The 14,769-nt window shown below is 39.9% G+C and overlaps 1 protein-coding gene across 6 annotated transcripts in view; it reads left to right on the forward strand.

Annotated features, from left to right (window-relative positions):
• LOC140898772 (septin-2) overlaps positions 1–11,228 on the forward strand; it is a 63,262-nt gene extending 52,034 nt beyond the window's left edge. For all 6 annotated transcript variants that reach the window (XR_012155092.1, XM_073313144.1, XM_073313140.1 and 3 more), the window contains one exon: positions 10,350–11,228. The gene's annotated coding sequence lies outside the window, so the exon portion shown is untranslated. The remainder of the gene's footprint in view (positions 1–10,349) is intronic.
• The last annotated feature ends 3,541 nt before the right edge of the window (positions 11,229–14,769 follow it).

A 14,769-nucleotide genomic window follows, 5' to 3' on the forward strand; every position in this document is an offset into this window, starting at 1 on the left:
AAGGGTCTTAGAGAGAGCAGCCCCACCAAATGTGCATGGGCTGCTTTGTGCACATGCCGGGCTGCTGCCTGTTCACTTTCAGCTTTGCTGTTGCAGCTATAGTAAATGCCTTCTTGCAGGTTCAAGCGAAGTATGTGCATGTGAGCACCTTCCTACTCACAGAACTGTGCCTAAGTAGTGGTGACAGGCTAATGGATGAGTCCAGTGCAACTGGCCATGAACAAAACAGTTACCCTCATGAGTGTAGTCAAATATACAAAGTATATAAACTGGAAACGTATTTTCTCTTAATTTCTGTTACAGTTGGTGTTTGTATGTGAAGTACGTACAAAATTTTCAAGCAAAAATAATTTTCCTTCTAAAATACAGGAAAATATGGTGTCACTTTAAATACAAAAGCTGTCTTCATTCTTGTGTTTTGAGGATTTAAGCAAGAGATTTGGAGTGTGAGAATAATTAACCAAAAAACTAAACCAGACTTAGCTTTCTTTGGCAGGTTAGCAGGCACAATGTATGTATTTGCAAAGTTTCTTCTAACCTGTTAGATTAGAAGGTATACTATCAGAGTTAGTGCCAGTCTCTAAATCTGCCTTTCTCAGATGAATAACTTGTACAAGATGATGAGGTTTTTTTTTAGCTGAAAATGATTGCGGGTAGGTGGTGGAATTTTTTTCTCCTTAAAGCAGAGAGCTCAGCACTCTGTCTGTTTTCCCCCTTCTCATTCCTGCAGATCTGGATTGCCATTATCTTTCACTCCATTGTCCTGGATAGCTTCAGGGTGGTGTTGGGACAAAGGCAGTATAAAATAAATATAGAGAGATGGAAGTATATTCAGTAAGACCGACATCTTGTTCCTATAACATCTGTAGAAAATGTTGAAAAGTTTTTAGCATAGCTGGCCATTTCCATGATTGCATAGAGAGTTGTTAACAAAGTTGCATGTTTTGTGTTTACACTGTTCATGTTCCTGACAAGCGTAATACAAAAGAAAGGAAGTAAGTAGCTAGTTCCTAATGGATAACATGATGATTAAAAAAAAAAAAAAGCTCTGTACTGTCATAGCAACCAGCCTTATAAAGTGGTATTGTCAGATGCCAAATTGATGTGATGAGAAATGTCATCTGAGGAAGAATGTAGCATGCTGTAGTTTTTGGCAGATGAAATGTGAACCTCAGGGAATGTAAAGCTTAGGCAAATTTTTAGTTTTTGGAACAACCACCTGGCACAGCTTGTGGATGTGTTTTTTTAGCTAGAATAGATGGGCTGCACCATTCTCCCATTTCTTTGGCTTTTCTAGATTCTGCGTGTCAAGTCAGTCTGTCAGCACCACAGCTTCTGTTCAGCGTGTTGCACTTTTTCTTGCAGAGGGGAGGCTGCAGCTTAAAACTTTCATTCTCCCCTTACCAGTGAGAGAAAAGCTGTCACTCCGAAACACTGAACTCTATGCTGGTGTTCATATTCGTCTCTAAGGTGCCACAAGTACTCGCTTTCCTTAGAGGCACTGTAGATGGTGGATGGACCTTGCCGCTAGCTTGCATAGAAAGGTCTTGTCAGTGATCTTAAAAACTTTAGCCAAGGGTATGGAGGCTGGTGTGCTTTCACTAGTTTATAATGCGCAGTAACTCACTGTGTTCAAATGAGACAGTGTGATCAAGTGATTAGAGCAGGGTTGGGGTAGGGGACTTCTGTCATTGCCTTACTCTGATGTTGGGCAAATCATTTACTCTCTCTGCCTTATTTTACCCACTGTGTTTACCTGGCCAAGGCTGTTAAGGCTAATGTTTGTAAAATGGTAAACTTCTTGTATGAAAAGGCAGTCTATGCATGGAAAGTGCTATAATTCTTGAAATAGTGCTCTGTTCAGCCAAAATATGAATAGTGCCCCATAGCCCCTTATCCATCCAGAATGCCCTGGATTGATAGATTGTCTCTTGAATGTTGTTAGGAATATAGTCTAAGCACCACTTATCCTTTTTATTCTAATCCTGGTTCTTCCACAGTCTCCTATATGGTATGTCAACCCAGCAAAGAAAAACCTGCAGCTGGCCTGTGCCAGCCTGCTTGGGGATGTTTTATTGCTGTGTAGACTTCTGGGACCTCCAGAGTGCTAGAGTCTGGTTCAGCCCAAGCCCAGAAATCTACACAGCAATAAAACAGCCCCACAGGCCAAGATCTGCAAGCCCAAGTTGGTTGGCATGGGCCAGCCATGGTCTTTTTTTGCTGTGTAGACATGCCCTTAGTGGCCTTGAGTGAATCACTTAGCTTCTGTCAGTTTTCCCCTGGGAGTAATGCAACACCTTGTAAAGGTGGTGATTTTCAAAGCACTGTATATAAAAATTATTCTTCACTAAGTGCTAAGAAAGTCATTTTTGACTGGTGTCTTTCCTCTTGTTCTGTAGAACTTTATTTGGCTTTTAATCCACTCCTTCTGTATGCTGAGTTCCCAGGAATTCAGTGCTTCTTCAGGGCCTGCTTCTGTGGGGAATTCTGCAACAGCAAAGGGCATTCTACAGTTCCCTACACTATATTGTGTACCAGGAGTGATACGACTCCAAGATCCCTCGCTCTTCAAAATTCCATTCCTGTCAAATCTTATCTGTCAGTGCTGTTATGGCTAAACAGTAGGGGTAGAAATGGAAAAACACAGTACGTGACAACTCTAAATGTTATCTGTCTAATGTAGTGTTTCATTTTTATTTTTTAAAAAGTAGAGGATTCAATTAACCATTTGGAAAACTTCTGTAGGCTGACTGAAAAAGTTTCATACTGGTTGGTGGTATAAAACAAAATGCCTAAGACACAACTCTGCAAGACAGGAGGTTTTGAAGTGCTGGACTTATTTCTTTGAGTGAAAATAAGCTCAGCATGATGAGTGAAATGTCTGGAATGATGATGAAAAATGATGGGATAAATTCCCAACAGTGCAGATGCATTCCTATGTAATCATTTCATATGACACACCGTGTACCTAAGCATCAGCTGTTCTGTCAGTTAACACATAAATGAAAGTTGGCTTGGTTCGCTAAGTGATCCCACAGCAGAAAGACTATCCATTGTATCAGATAATTTTTGTGTGTTACAAAGGCAGATTATTTTATCTTAAACATTGGGTTGTGTTTTTCATTAGTTCCTTTTGAGAAATCTTGACAGATTTTGTGTGTGTGCATGATATTATAAATTTGAATTAAAATAACTAGGGCTGTCAAGCGATTGGGGAAAAAAAATCGTGATCAATTGCACTGCTAAACAATAATAGAATACCATTTATTTAAATATTTTGGATGTTTTCTACATTTTCAAATATATTGATTTTCAGTTATAACACAGAATACAAAGTGTACAGTGCTTACTTTATATTTATTTTTGATTACAAGTATTTGCACTGTAAAAAAACAAAAGTAATAGTATTTTTCAATTCATCTAATACAAGTACTGTAGTGCAATCTCTTTATCATGAAAGTTGAACTTACAAATGTAGAATTATGTAAAAAACAACAACCTGCATTCAGAAATAAAACAATGTAAAACTTTAGAGCCTACAAGTCCACTCAGTCCTATTTCTTGTTGAGCCAGTCGCTTAGACAAACAAGTTTTTTTGCATTTGCAGGATTCTGCCTCCCGCTTCTTGTTTACAGTGTCACCTGAAAGTGAGAACAGGTGTTCACATGGTACTATTTTAGCCGACGTTGCAAGATATTTACATGCCAGATGCGCTAAAGATTCATATGTCCCTTCATGCTTCAACCACCATTCCAGAGGACAGCTGATGATGGGTTCTGCTCGATAACAGTCCAGAGCAGTGCGGACCGACGCATGTTTGTTTTCATCGTCTGAGTCAAATGCCACCAGCAGAAGGTTGATTTTCTTTTTTTGGTGGTTCGGGTTCTGTAGTTTCCGCATTGGAGTGTTGCTCTTTTAAGACTTCTGAAAGCATGCTCCACACCTCGTCCCTCTCAGATTTTGGAAGGCACTTCAGATTCTTAAACCTTGGGTTGAGTGCTGTATCGATCTTTAGAAATCTCAGATTGGTACCTTCTTTGCACTTTGTCAAATCTGCAGTGAAAGTGTTCTTAAAATGAACAACATGTGCTCAGTCATCATCTGAGACTACTATAGCATGAAATATATGGTAGCATGTGAGTAAAATAGAGCCGGAGACCTACAATTCTCTCCCAAGGAGTTCAGCCACAAATTTAATTGACGCATTATTTTTTTAACAAGCGTCATCAGCCTGGAAGCATGTCCTCTGGAATGGGTAGCTGAAGCATGAAGGTGCATACGAATGTCTGGCATATCTGTCATGTAGATACCTTGCAATGCTGGCTACAAAAGTCCCACGTGAATGTCTGTTACCACTTTCTGATGACGTAAATAAGAAGTTGGCAGCATTATCTCCCGTAAATGTAAACAAACTTGTTTGTCTTAGCAGTTGGCTGAAAGAGAAGTAGAACTGAGTGGACCTGTAGGCACTAAAGTTTTGCATTGTTTTGTTTGAGTGCGGTCCTGTAACAAAAAAAAATCTAAATTTGTAAGTTGCACTTTCACAATAAAGAGATTGCACTACAGTACTTGTATGAGATGAATTGAAAAATACTGTTATCATTTTTACAGTGCAAATATTTGTAATAAAAATAATGTGAGCAGTGTACACTTTATATTATGTGTTGTAATTGAAATCAATATATTTGAAAATGTAGAAGAACATCCAAAATATTTAATAAATTCATTAACAGTGCGATTAAAACTGCGATTAATCGTGATTAATGTTTTTGAGTTAATCATGTGAGTTAACTGCGATTAATCAACAGCCCTAAAAAAAACCCCTTATGACTATTATTAAGCTGTATCTAAATTGCGTGTTTTGAAATGTTAAGAGTTCCTAATAGCTGTCTGCAATACTCCCATTTAACAGGAATGATGTTAGGAGCATCGGGAAATACATTATTTGTATTTTTGTAACTTTCAGTGCCCTCCATTGTGATCAGAGTTCCATTGTCCTAGTCACTGTATGTACACCTAGAAAGAGCCCTCTAAAAGGAGTAGTCACATTCTTTCCTAAGTCAGGCAAGGGGAATGGTGCTTCCTGTTGACCCTATTTACTGCCTCTGAAATAAGAGGCTCAACTATCCTGTGATGAAACATTGTAAGCATCTTCCAGTATTACTTTTTCCTCCAGTAGACGGCGCTGCTTTTAACACAGCTGGTTAAATACATGGGGTGTGGCAGGATAGAGAGAGGACAATTACTATTTCAATTCCATGAGTATCAAGCAAGCCTATGGTGTAATTTGTGAAAGCCTGTCAAGTTTTTAAAATGACAACTAGGAGTTAAAGCAAAATTGTGGGTTGTTAAATGCTTTTAACTATTTTTTTGTTAAATAAGCTTTTTTGGATTGTAGTTCCAGAGCTCATTGCTCTCCATACGTGACTTCAATGGGTAAACCAGCTATAAGCAAATGAACTGAAAAAAACAAAAGAATTTCAAAGCTATCTGAACTGGCTTCGTAACTTGACGTACACCTGGCAAATGAAATTTTAAAAGGAGAAGGAAAAAAATGCTGCTGATCAACAGAAGGGAAGATGAAATGAAACTAATTTGAAGCAGAGAAGTCAACTATAAGAATGTCTGAAATAACAGGAACGTCTCTAAAAATATATGTTGGGGGGGGAGGAAGGAGGAGAGGAGCAGGAATGAGTCAAAACTGGCTAGTAAAATGCCAAGTATGGAAGAAAGTACTTTTTCAGAATTGCAGCAAAGTTTTCCTAATACAGTGCATCCTAATACGAGTCACTGTATGATTAAATTTGAATTCACAAGCTTTGCAAAAAAAGATGCATCTGTCTTTACCACTGCAAATGGCTCAGTGATACGAATGCTGTATTTATACCATAAAATGTATGGCATTTGAAGAAAAGCCAGTTTGGGTGTTGAGAGGAAAGGGCTTTGATTATAAAAGCACACTTCTCACCTTTAGGAGTAAAAAGGGGGAAACCCCCCCCCCCCCCCAAAAAAAAAAACCAGAAACTTGAACTGTATCTGGGGAAGAATGCCGTCTTAGCTGTCACACCCTCTGGTTGTCCCTGAACAGAATTGTGGGCGGAAATTCTTGATGAACCACATACTAGCTCCTTACTTTGCCATCAGTGAAATATTTCAGGTGAGGCTGCTCCCAATCCTGATAGAGCGCAAGGACCGAGCCTGCCCCAGAAACACCCCAGGACCCTGCCCCTCCATGTGGGCAGGCAGGCTCAGCAAGGCGGGATCCAGGTGTGGGTTGAGAGGGTTCTGTGCGGGGCAGTCTAGGTGCGAGGGGGATCTGGATGCTCAGTGGATTGTTGGGGGGGGGTTCTGGGTGCAATGGTAATGGGACTCTTCGGGGGTCCAGGTGAAGGTGGTTGAGGTTCAGCGGGGGTGGGGTCTTGGTATGGGGGGAATAGAGCTGGCAGGGAAGTCTGAGTATAGGGTGCTCAGTGGGGGCTCCAGATGCTGGGAGAGTGGGGCTCAGTTGGGTGGGGATCCAGGTGCAGCTGGTTGGGGCTCAGTGGGGTGGGAATCCGGGTGTGGGTGGCTCGTCGTGGTGGTCCAGGTGAAGTGGGAGTGGGGCTCATTGGGGGGGGGGGTTCCGAGTGTGTGTGGGGGTGAGTCTCAGCGGGAGGTTATGAGTATGAGGGGGACTGAATCTACGGGGGTTGGGCGGATGGGGGAGCAGCTCCTTATACAAGGATCCCTCCCCCTGCAGCTGAGGAGCAATGGGTGCAGGGAGCAGGGGTGGGGTGGAGGGTGAGGGGGTGGAGTTTGCAGAGCTTCCTGCAGCTGGGGGAGAAATCTGGGGGTGGGTCTGACCTGGCCCTGGATGCGGTACAGGGAAAGAGGAAGTCCCGTCATCCCCAGCCGGGACTAGCAGCTGAGCCTAGCTCAGGGTAGGAGCCACCAGCCGGGTCTTCCAAGTTCCACCGTGATTTACCTCTCTGCTGGTTGCTCTGTGGACCCAGAACATACTGCTGGGGCGGGGGTCGCATGACTCTTGTGACTTCCCTTTGCTTCCCTGTCAGAAAGTTATTTTTCTGCGGGGAAGCAAAGAAAATTTGTAGGGGACATAAATTCTGTGCATGTGCAGTGTTGCAGAATTCTCCCAGGAGTAAATGGATTAACTACCAAAAAAGATAAGCAGTTCTTTGCTGAATTCCCAAATGCCTTCTGCCTAAAGTGGCCTCTACACTTGAGAAGCATTTAGTCAGTGTCCCACTGTGGTGCTAGGAGGCATTGTGTTGCTGGGTGTGTGCTGTATTTCAGATCAAACTTAAAACCTGGTAATTACAAATTCCATGGAACTTTTATGAAAAATTTAGGGGTGTTAACTTGTGTATGGTGGCTAAATTCCAGTCATGGAATGGTAAGGTAATCAGAACATAAGTGTCTGTATGGGTGTGCACTAGAGGTTACCAAGCAATCTTCTAGCTAAAATTTGCTAGGAAGCTTTGTTTTAATGGCATAACACTGGAAAAATATAGGTTTCAGAGTAGCAGCCATGTTAACTGTATTCGCAAAAAGAAAAGGAGTACTTGTGGCACCTTAGACACTAAATAAATTTTAGTCTCTAAGGTGCCACAAGTACTCCTTTTCTTTTTGGAAAAATATAGTGTAACTATATTTAAGTAATTATATGAACTTGTGTTGCAGATACAGGTATACAAGTTATCTGTGGGCTATTGGATCAAATTCAGGGAAATATGGGTGACACTATTACTTTTAATAAGTATAGCAAAACTAGGAAGATAAATTCATAAAAAGAACAGTGAGGATATAGTGGATCCCAAGAATAAAATGTTTTTTCTCCCTGGGAGAAAGAAGGAAACGCTAGTTAACGGAATTCATATCAAGAGAGCATGGTGATTTCTGACTCTCTCTAAATAAGGCTTGTACTTGTAAAATGAACAATGAAAATTAGGTTGTTATAAATATTAGCAATTTTAGTGCACATAATTGTGCAAAATAAACAGATCTATTTTTTTATTTGAAACTCCAGCTTTTTTCCTGAATTTGCAATCCCAAAGGCTTTTGGGATTGTTGATGGACACATTTCTCTTGCACCTGCCAGACAGCTGTGCAGCTGCAGAAGTTTACAAATTTATTTCCTAGTTGGAACAGAAATGTAGCATAATAGCCTGTGTTTACAGTCAGCTGCCCTCGGACTCAGACTTATTTAGAGCTTCAGTGATGGCTTGCTTATTCTGTTTGGTTGTTTTTTATTATGTGAAATGAATTTAATATAGTAGATGATTGGCATGCTGCACAAAATCTGCATTGTGAGAACCACAAGGAGCATAGGACCTTGCCTAAATCGGCTTTGTTAAAGCTTTTTTCCTACAGTGTAATCGTCACTGGGAATCCTAATCTGGATAAATGAAGTTATACCATATTCTGTGTGTTTTTACTTGAGATGGTAACTTCAGTGTTTCCTAGAATTTCCTTATTATATGCTCAGATAAGTGATGAGAGAAAACAAACTTATATCTTGCTATGGACCAGCGGCCTACTGAATCTGAGTGCTTCAGTTTTTGAGTGTCCAGCTTGAGAGATCTTTTAAAGGAGCCTGATTTTCAGAAAGTGCTGAGCATCCACCCTCTGAAAATCAGGCCCTTTAAATGTATTACATGTTGGGTCATCCAAAACTGAAGGCACCCAAAATCACTAGTTATTTTTGAAATTGTAGGCCAGTATCTCTTGATTTAACTGTGAGTGCCTCTGGACGAATTCTCAGAACAATCTAGCCATTTTCTTGCTAAGCTTAGGCAGTATTATAAGAGACAGCTTTGATAACACAAAGCTCATTTCCGATTAGCCTTAATTAGATGGAATCATTGCATTTATTTTCCTTGATAGAAATAAAATTGTACATTTCTGCTTAACAGACTGATTGGCCTTCAGGATGAGACAAGCTTCTTACATTCAGCACTAATCAGCTGAGCCACACCATGGCCTTTGCCTTCTCTCAGACTGAAGAGAATATGGGCATGTGAGAAAATACATGTAACAACTAAAAATAGTCTCCTTCCTCTGCTCTTATTAGAGATTTGAATCCATTAAACATTTGGGGCCAAACTCACCCCAGGAGTAAGTGGACATGATACCCACTGACTTCAGGAAGTGAGCTGTAGCTCACGAAAGCTTATGCTCTAATAAATTGGTTAGTCTCTAAGGTGCCACAAGTACTCCTTTTCTTTTTGACTTCAGTGAGTTACTCTTGTTCGCTTCAGTGCTGACTCAGGTCCATGTTGCGTGGAAACATAAGGGTTTTGTTCCCAGGGTCTATGTTTATCAATGATTTGGATAATGGCATAGAGAGTACACTTATAAAGTTTGTGGACGATACCAAGCTGGGAGGGGTTGCAAGGGCTTTGGAGGATAGGATTAAAATTCAAAATGATCGGGACAAACTGGAGAAATGCTCTGAAGTAAACAGAATGAAATTCAATAAGGACAAATGTGAAGTACTCCATTTAGGAAGGAGCAATCAGTTGCATACATACAAAACGGGAAATGACTGCCTAGGAAGGAGTATTGTGGAAAGGGATCTGGGGGGTCATAGTGGATCACAAGCTAAATATGGGTCAACAGTGTAATGCTGTCGCAAAAAAAAGCGAACATCATTCTGGGATGTGTTAGCAGGAGTGTTGTAAGCAAATCACAAGAAGTAATTCTTCTGCTCTACTCTGTGCTGATTAGGCCTCAACTGGAGTATTGTGTCCAAGTTCTGGGTGCCAAATTTCAGGAAGGATGTAGACAAATTGGAGAGAGTCCAGAAAAGAGCAACAAAAGTGATCAGAGGTCTAGAAAACATGACCTATGAGGGAAGGTTGAAAACATTGGATTTGTTTAGTCTGGAAAAGAAAAGACTGAGGGGGACATAAGTTTTCAAGGATGTAAAAGGTTTGTTACAAGCAGGAGGGAGAAAATTGTTTTTCTTAACCTCTGAGGATTGGACAAGAAGCAACAGGCTTAAATTGCAGCAAGGGAGGTTTAGGTTGGACATTAGCAAAAACTTCCTAACTGTCAGGGTGGTTAAGCACTGGAATAAATTGCGTAGGGAGATTCTGGAATCTCGATCACTGGAGATTTTTAAGAGCAGGTAAGAAACACCTGTCAGGAATGGTCTAGATAATACTTAGTCCTACCATGAGTGCAGGGGACTGGACTAGATGACCGCTCAAGGTCCCTTCCAGTTTTGATTCTGTGGTTTTATGTTATACTCTTTGCTGTGATGAGTGATTCAAGAGTAAAACAACTTTGTCATTTGAGTTATTCTGTTGTTGTTTTCCATAATAAACTGTTTTCTTTTTCATTCATAGTGATACACGGTTCTCTTAAAAATGGATCAGTGCTTTATTCTGTTTGATGATGCTATTGAACACCAGTAACAACACTCAGATACGATGCTGGATGCAGCAAGACCTTGGGGAAAAAAGCAAGACCTTGGGGGGGGAAAAGTCTTGAAGATCGTGTTGTGAAACCATATTTTTTTTTATATATCCAACCTTAATCATGTTATATGTATCTTTTTTTGATCCTCTTGGTAATTATGTCTTCATGCTTATAATGTAGGTTTCTTATCCTTTCTATATCTTTTTATACAAAAACTAGTACACCACGCTGTTTGTTCTAGTCATTGTGAGTGGGTTTAACATGATGTATCACATTTCAGCTAGCTTATTCTTGACAATTTTGTGATAAAATACTAAAAAAAAAAAATCTTGTGAACCGTTTACGGTAAATGTGTGTGTGTGCACAGCATTCTAGCTTTCATTTGCTTTGTCTTAATGGAAGCATTATATAACTTGTTACTAGTTTAGTCATAACTTTTCTCATATATAATATTAAAAAAAAAAAGACACTCTTTGTAGGTTGTGCTTTTGTTTATTGTGGCAGGTGTATTTGCATAATGAAAAACAAAGGGTACAAAATGCTAATGCTACACCAGAGGTGACAGAGAAGCTGAGTTTCCTAAACCATTGTGCCTTAAGCCATGTGTTCACCCTGCATGCCAAATATCTTTCATGGATGCCTATGAAGACTTGTCTTCAGTTCTCAAATATTGCTTGCAAAAATTTCTATCAAAGGCATTTTTATCCTTCAGCCAACTGAGTGATGGCATGTACTGAGCTTTTTATATATCATGACACTAACTTCCCTTGGAGTTTTGTAATAAATTGAATGAACATGGAAAAAAAGTTGCGTGTGTTATCCTTTAATTTTAAATCACCTGGGCAGGTTAATAACCAAATCCATGTACAGCACTCTTTATTTTTTTTTTTAGGGGCTCGAGTGTTTATCATGAAGATGGAGCCTTTTTCTTAGGGCTTGTCTAAACACACAAGTTACACCAAGTTAGCTGAAATTAGTTTTGGTACCTGATTTCAATGGGAGTTCAGCACCCCCCCCCCCCCTTCGGTGCCTTTGAATATCCTGCTTATCTGCGTCTTTACAGGCCTAAATACTTTTGAAAATCTGCCCCCCAGACCTTGTTATGAACAAATGAGTGTTGTGATGTTTGTGTTTATCGAATGTGTGGGCTTCACTTGCACTTCTTGTTATCCCGTGTGCACACACAGGAGCGTGTTTAGTAAATGTGGCATGTAGACCATTTAATACAGGAAAGCGTTCTGTGCTTAACTGGGACATCTCTTGGGAAATTGATTTACTCTAATGCGAGTGAATGGTAAATACTACTGCTTTATCAGGACAGTGTTGACAAACAATTTGCTTCATGGGGATCTGTATTTTGGCTGTATTAAGCAATGTTAAACTGGGAAATGGTAAGCTCCAGTGTTAATAGAGAAGCTGCCAAAGTGAAGTTAAAGGGAGAAATGCCATGAATGACTTTGTTCCTGTATTTAAACCTCTCTAATTGGAATTCTAGACCTGTCTACTGAGATCCCAAGTGATGGGGGTTTTACTGTAAGCTTGTCTCTGACAAGTTGAGGGGATGAACATTCAACTAGGTGAACCTATGGATTCTTCCTATGTCATATTTCTAAAGTGCTATTGCAGTACTGCATGTTCTACAACTATCCTAAATTTCTACACCACCTATTTGTGCTCATGGAAATCAGGAGACTACTAAGGCCTTCACCTCTAATCTAAGGATAGCTGCATGCCATGGGAGGTAATATGAAAGGTGTCTCTGTCAGAGCAAATGGAGGCCAGACTTCCAGAAGTATTTAGTGATTTTTGGGTGCCCAAATAGATATATTTTTAAAAGGCTTGATTTTCCAGAAAGTGGCGAGCATCCTCCTTCTGAAAAATCAGGCCTCTTTCATATTTTAATTTGGGCAACCAAAAATTGAGGCATCCAAAATATTCAGTCACAACTGTGCTTTTTGGGTGGGAACTCCAATTGAACAAGCTTCATAAGCAAATAACTAGTGGCTGATGCTTCTGACTGTATCATTTTTGGAGTCTCATCAGGGATACTCCAGATTAAGAAATTGGAATTGAATAAGGGTCCAGTGATACTCCGTCCCATGCCTGATGACCTTTAGTTGAATCCCTTCAGTGTTTAAATTCATAATATTTTGAAGTATTGTTTCATTTTAGTATATCTTTCTTCCCTGGCAACATCTACAATGATTCTTCAACTACATTTAGAAGTTTGCCTTTATTCAAACCCTCACAGTTTATCAAGAGGAACATATATTCATTAAACCAATTTTTGTTGTTGCAAGATGCCTGTTAGAGTAACTCTCTTGAGCTGCAGATTTTGATCCTGTTTTTCCACTATGCTGTCACTCCTGGCAGGGCAGTGTTAGTGTCAAGTACTGAATAAAGTCCATTTTCCTTTGTGGACTCCACACAGGTTTTATCGGAGCGGATGTGAAGCTTTCCAGTATTGTGGGACAAAAAGCCTGCATATGTCTGTTTTAAAGGCTGTCTTTAGCAGGATCTGAGAGAGCATGATTACAATCTGTTCAATCTGCATTGCATTTAAAATTCTGTGGCAGACTAACAATTTATGAAGCTGATGATTGGATTGTTGGTGCCTTTTGCTGTGTGGTGAAGACTAATGGCTTGTGGTTGTCTAGCATCCTTAAAGGAGCAAATATGGAAACAATTACTGTACTCTGAAAGATTTTTTTCTGATGGTTGAATCAATGAATGAAAATGAATTTGGGATGATTTCATAGGGGTTTTTAAAACATGTGTATGAGATGGCCAACCTCCAACTTTACAAGTCTTTCTGTGTTTTGATACGGGGGGGGTTGAGATGACAGAATAGCTGAAGTAATGGCCACAACAAGAACTTGAAGCCAGTGCTATAGTATGTGTGCCAGGTTTGGTCCAACATATGGAACATCTATGTAATTCTTAGTGCAAGTACATCTATCACTATACAAAATGCTTGTGTATTGTGCCCAAGAATCATGTATTATAGTACACACAGAGGAAGGCCACATACCTAAAGTCAGGCTTCAACAATGGGAAAACTGATTGAACTGTACGTAAACCTATCCTGCTCTTATATACAGTCTGTTTATCAATAGCTGGTATGAATTCATGGTGTATTCTTTTGTGAAGGAGTTAGTAATCTTAAAGGTTTCAGAGTAACAGCTGTGTTAGTCTGTATTCGCAAAAAGAAAAGGAGTACTTGTGGCACCTTAGAGACTAACCAATTTATTTGAGCATAAGCTTTTGTGAGCTACAGCTCACTTCATTGGATACATCCGATGAAGTGAGCTGTAGCTCACGAAAGCTTATGCTCAAATAAATTGGTTAGTCTCTAAGGTGCCACAAGTACTCCTTTTCTTTTAGTAATCTTAAAGTACCCCATAGGTAATAGCCCTTGTCTGCTATAAGATTTTTGGGGACTGATGTTTTTTCTTCACAGGTACTGTGGCTTGGAAGTCAGTGAGAACTGCTTCTTTAGAAATCAGGTCTCTGGAGACTCCCATGTGTGTCCCTTACCATTAATATGCTGTATATTTACTCTCTAGTACTGTCCCTAAATTACAGTCTAGTTCTGCTTGCCTGTAGAGGGTTTTGAATTCATCTAGGCTCATGATATGACAGTCCTGTCTCCCTATAAAACACTGCACTTCAATTGGCAGAGTTTTCAATCACAATACCACCTCTTAAAGTTGAGTAATGGAAACATGGCAAATTGCTACTCTGTACAGTGTTTTTGTAGGGGGGGAAAGCTTGACTCATATTGTATCTCGAGGTAATATGTTAAATCACAGAGCATGTATTTTCTAATTGATCCAGTTAAAAAGACAGCCATCTCAATGGGGGTTCCTCTCTCTAATTTCTGTGGTTCTGCTCATTATTAACAACTGTTTCTTGCAATGGGTTATTGACAACTGTACTGCATGTCATAGACTCTGAACATAACTTTATGCAGATGTGTCCCAGTGACTTTAGTGAGAGTAGTCATGTACATAAAGTTAAGCATGAGGTGTAAGTATTTGCAGGATCAATGATATTGAACACAATTTTCATGTTGGTACTAACACTTCCTTTTCCAGTCATTAACATTACACTTCAAAGGCTGCATTACTGTAATGGTAAGGTAGCACAGTTAAAATCACAGTCAGGAAATGCAAAAGTTAAGGTTCCAGCAACAAGATAATTAATCTGTGATTACACATGTGCTTTCTACTCACCTTGCTAAATGAATGAATTTACAAGACTGTAGGTTCTTTGGAGTAGGTTCTTTGTCTTTACTTACGTCTCTACTGTGTGTAGCACAATAGGGCTTTGACCTGACTGGGTCTC

This window comes from Lepidochelys kempii, chromosome 15, assembly GCF_965140265.1.
Source record: "Lepidochelys kempii isolate rLepKem1 chromosome 15, rLepKem1.hap2, whole genome shotgun sequence".
NCBI lineage: Eukaryota > Metazoa > Chordata > Testudines > Cheloniidae > Lepidochelys > Lepidochelys kempii.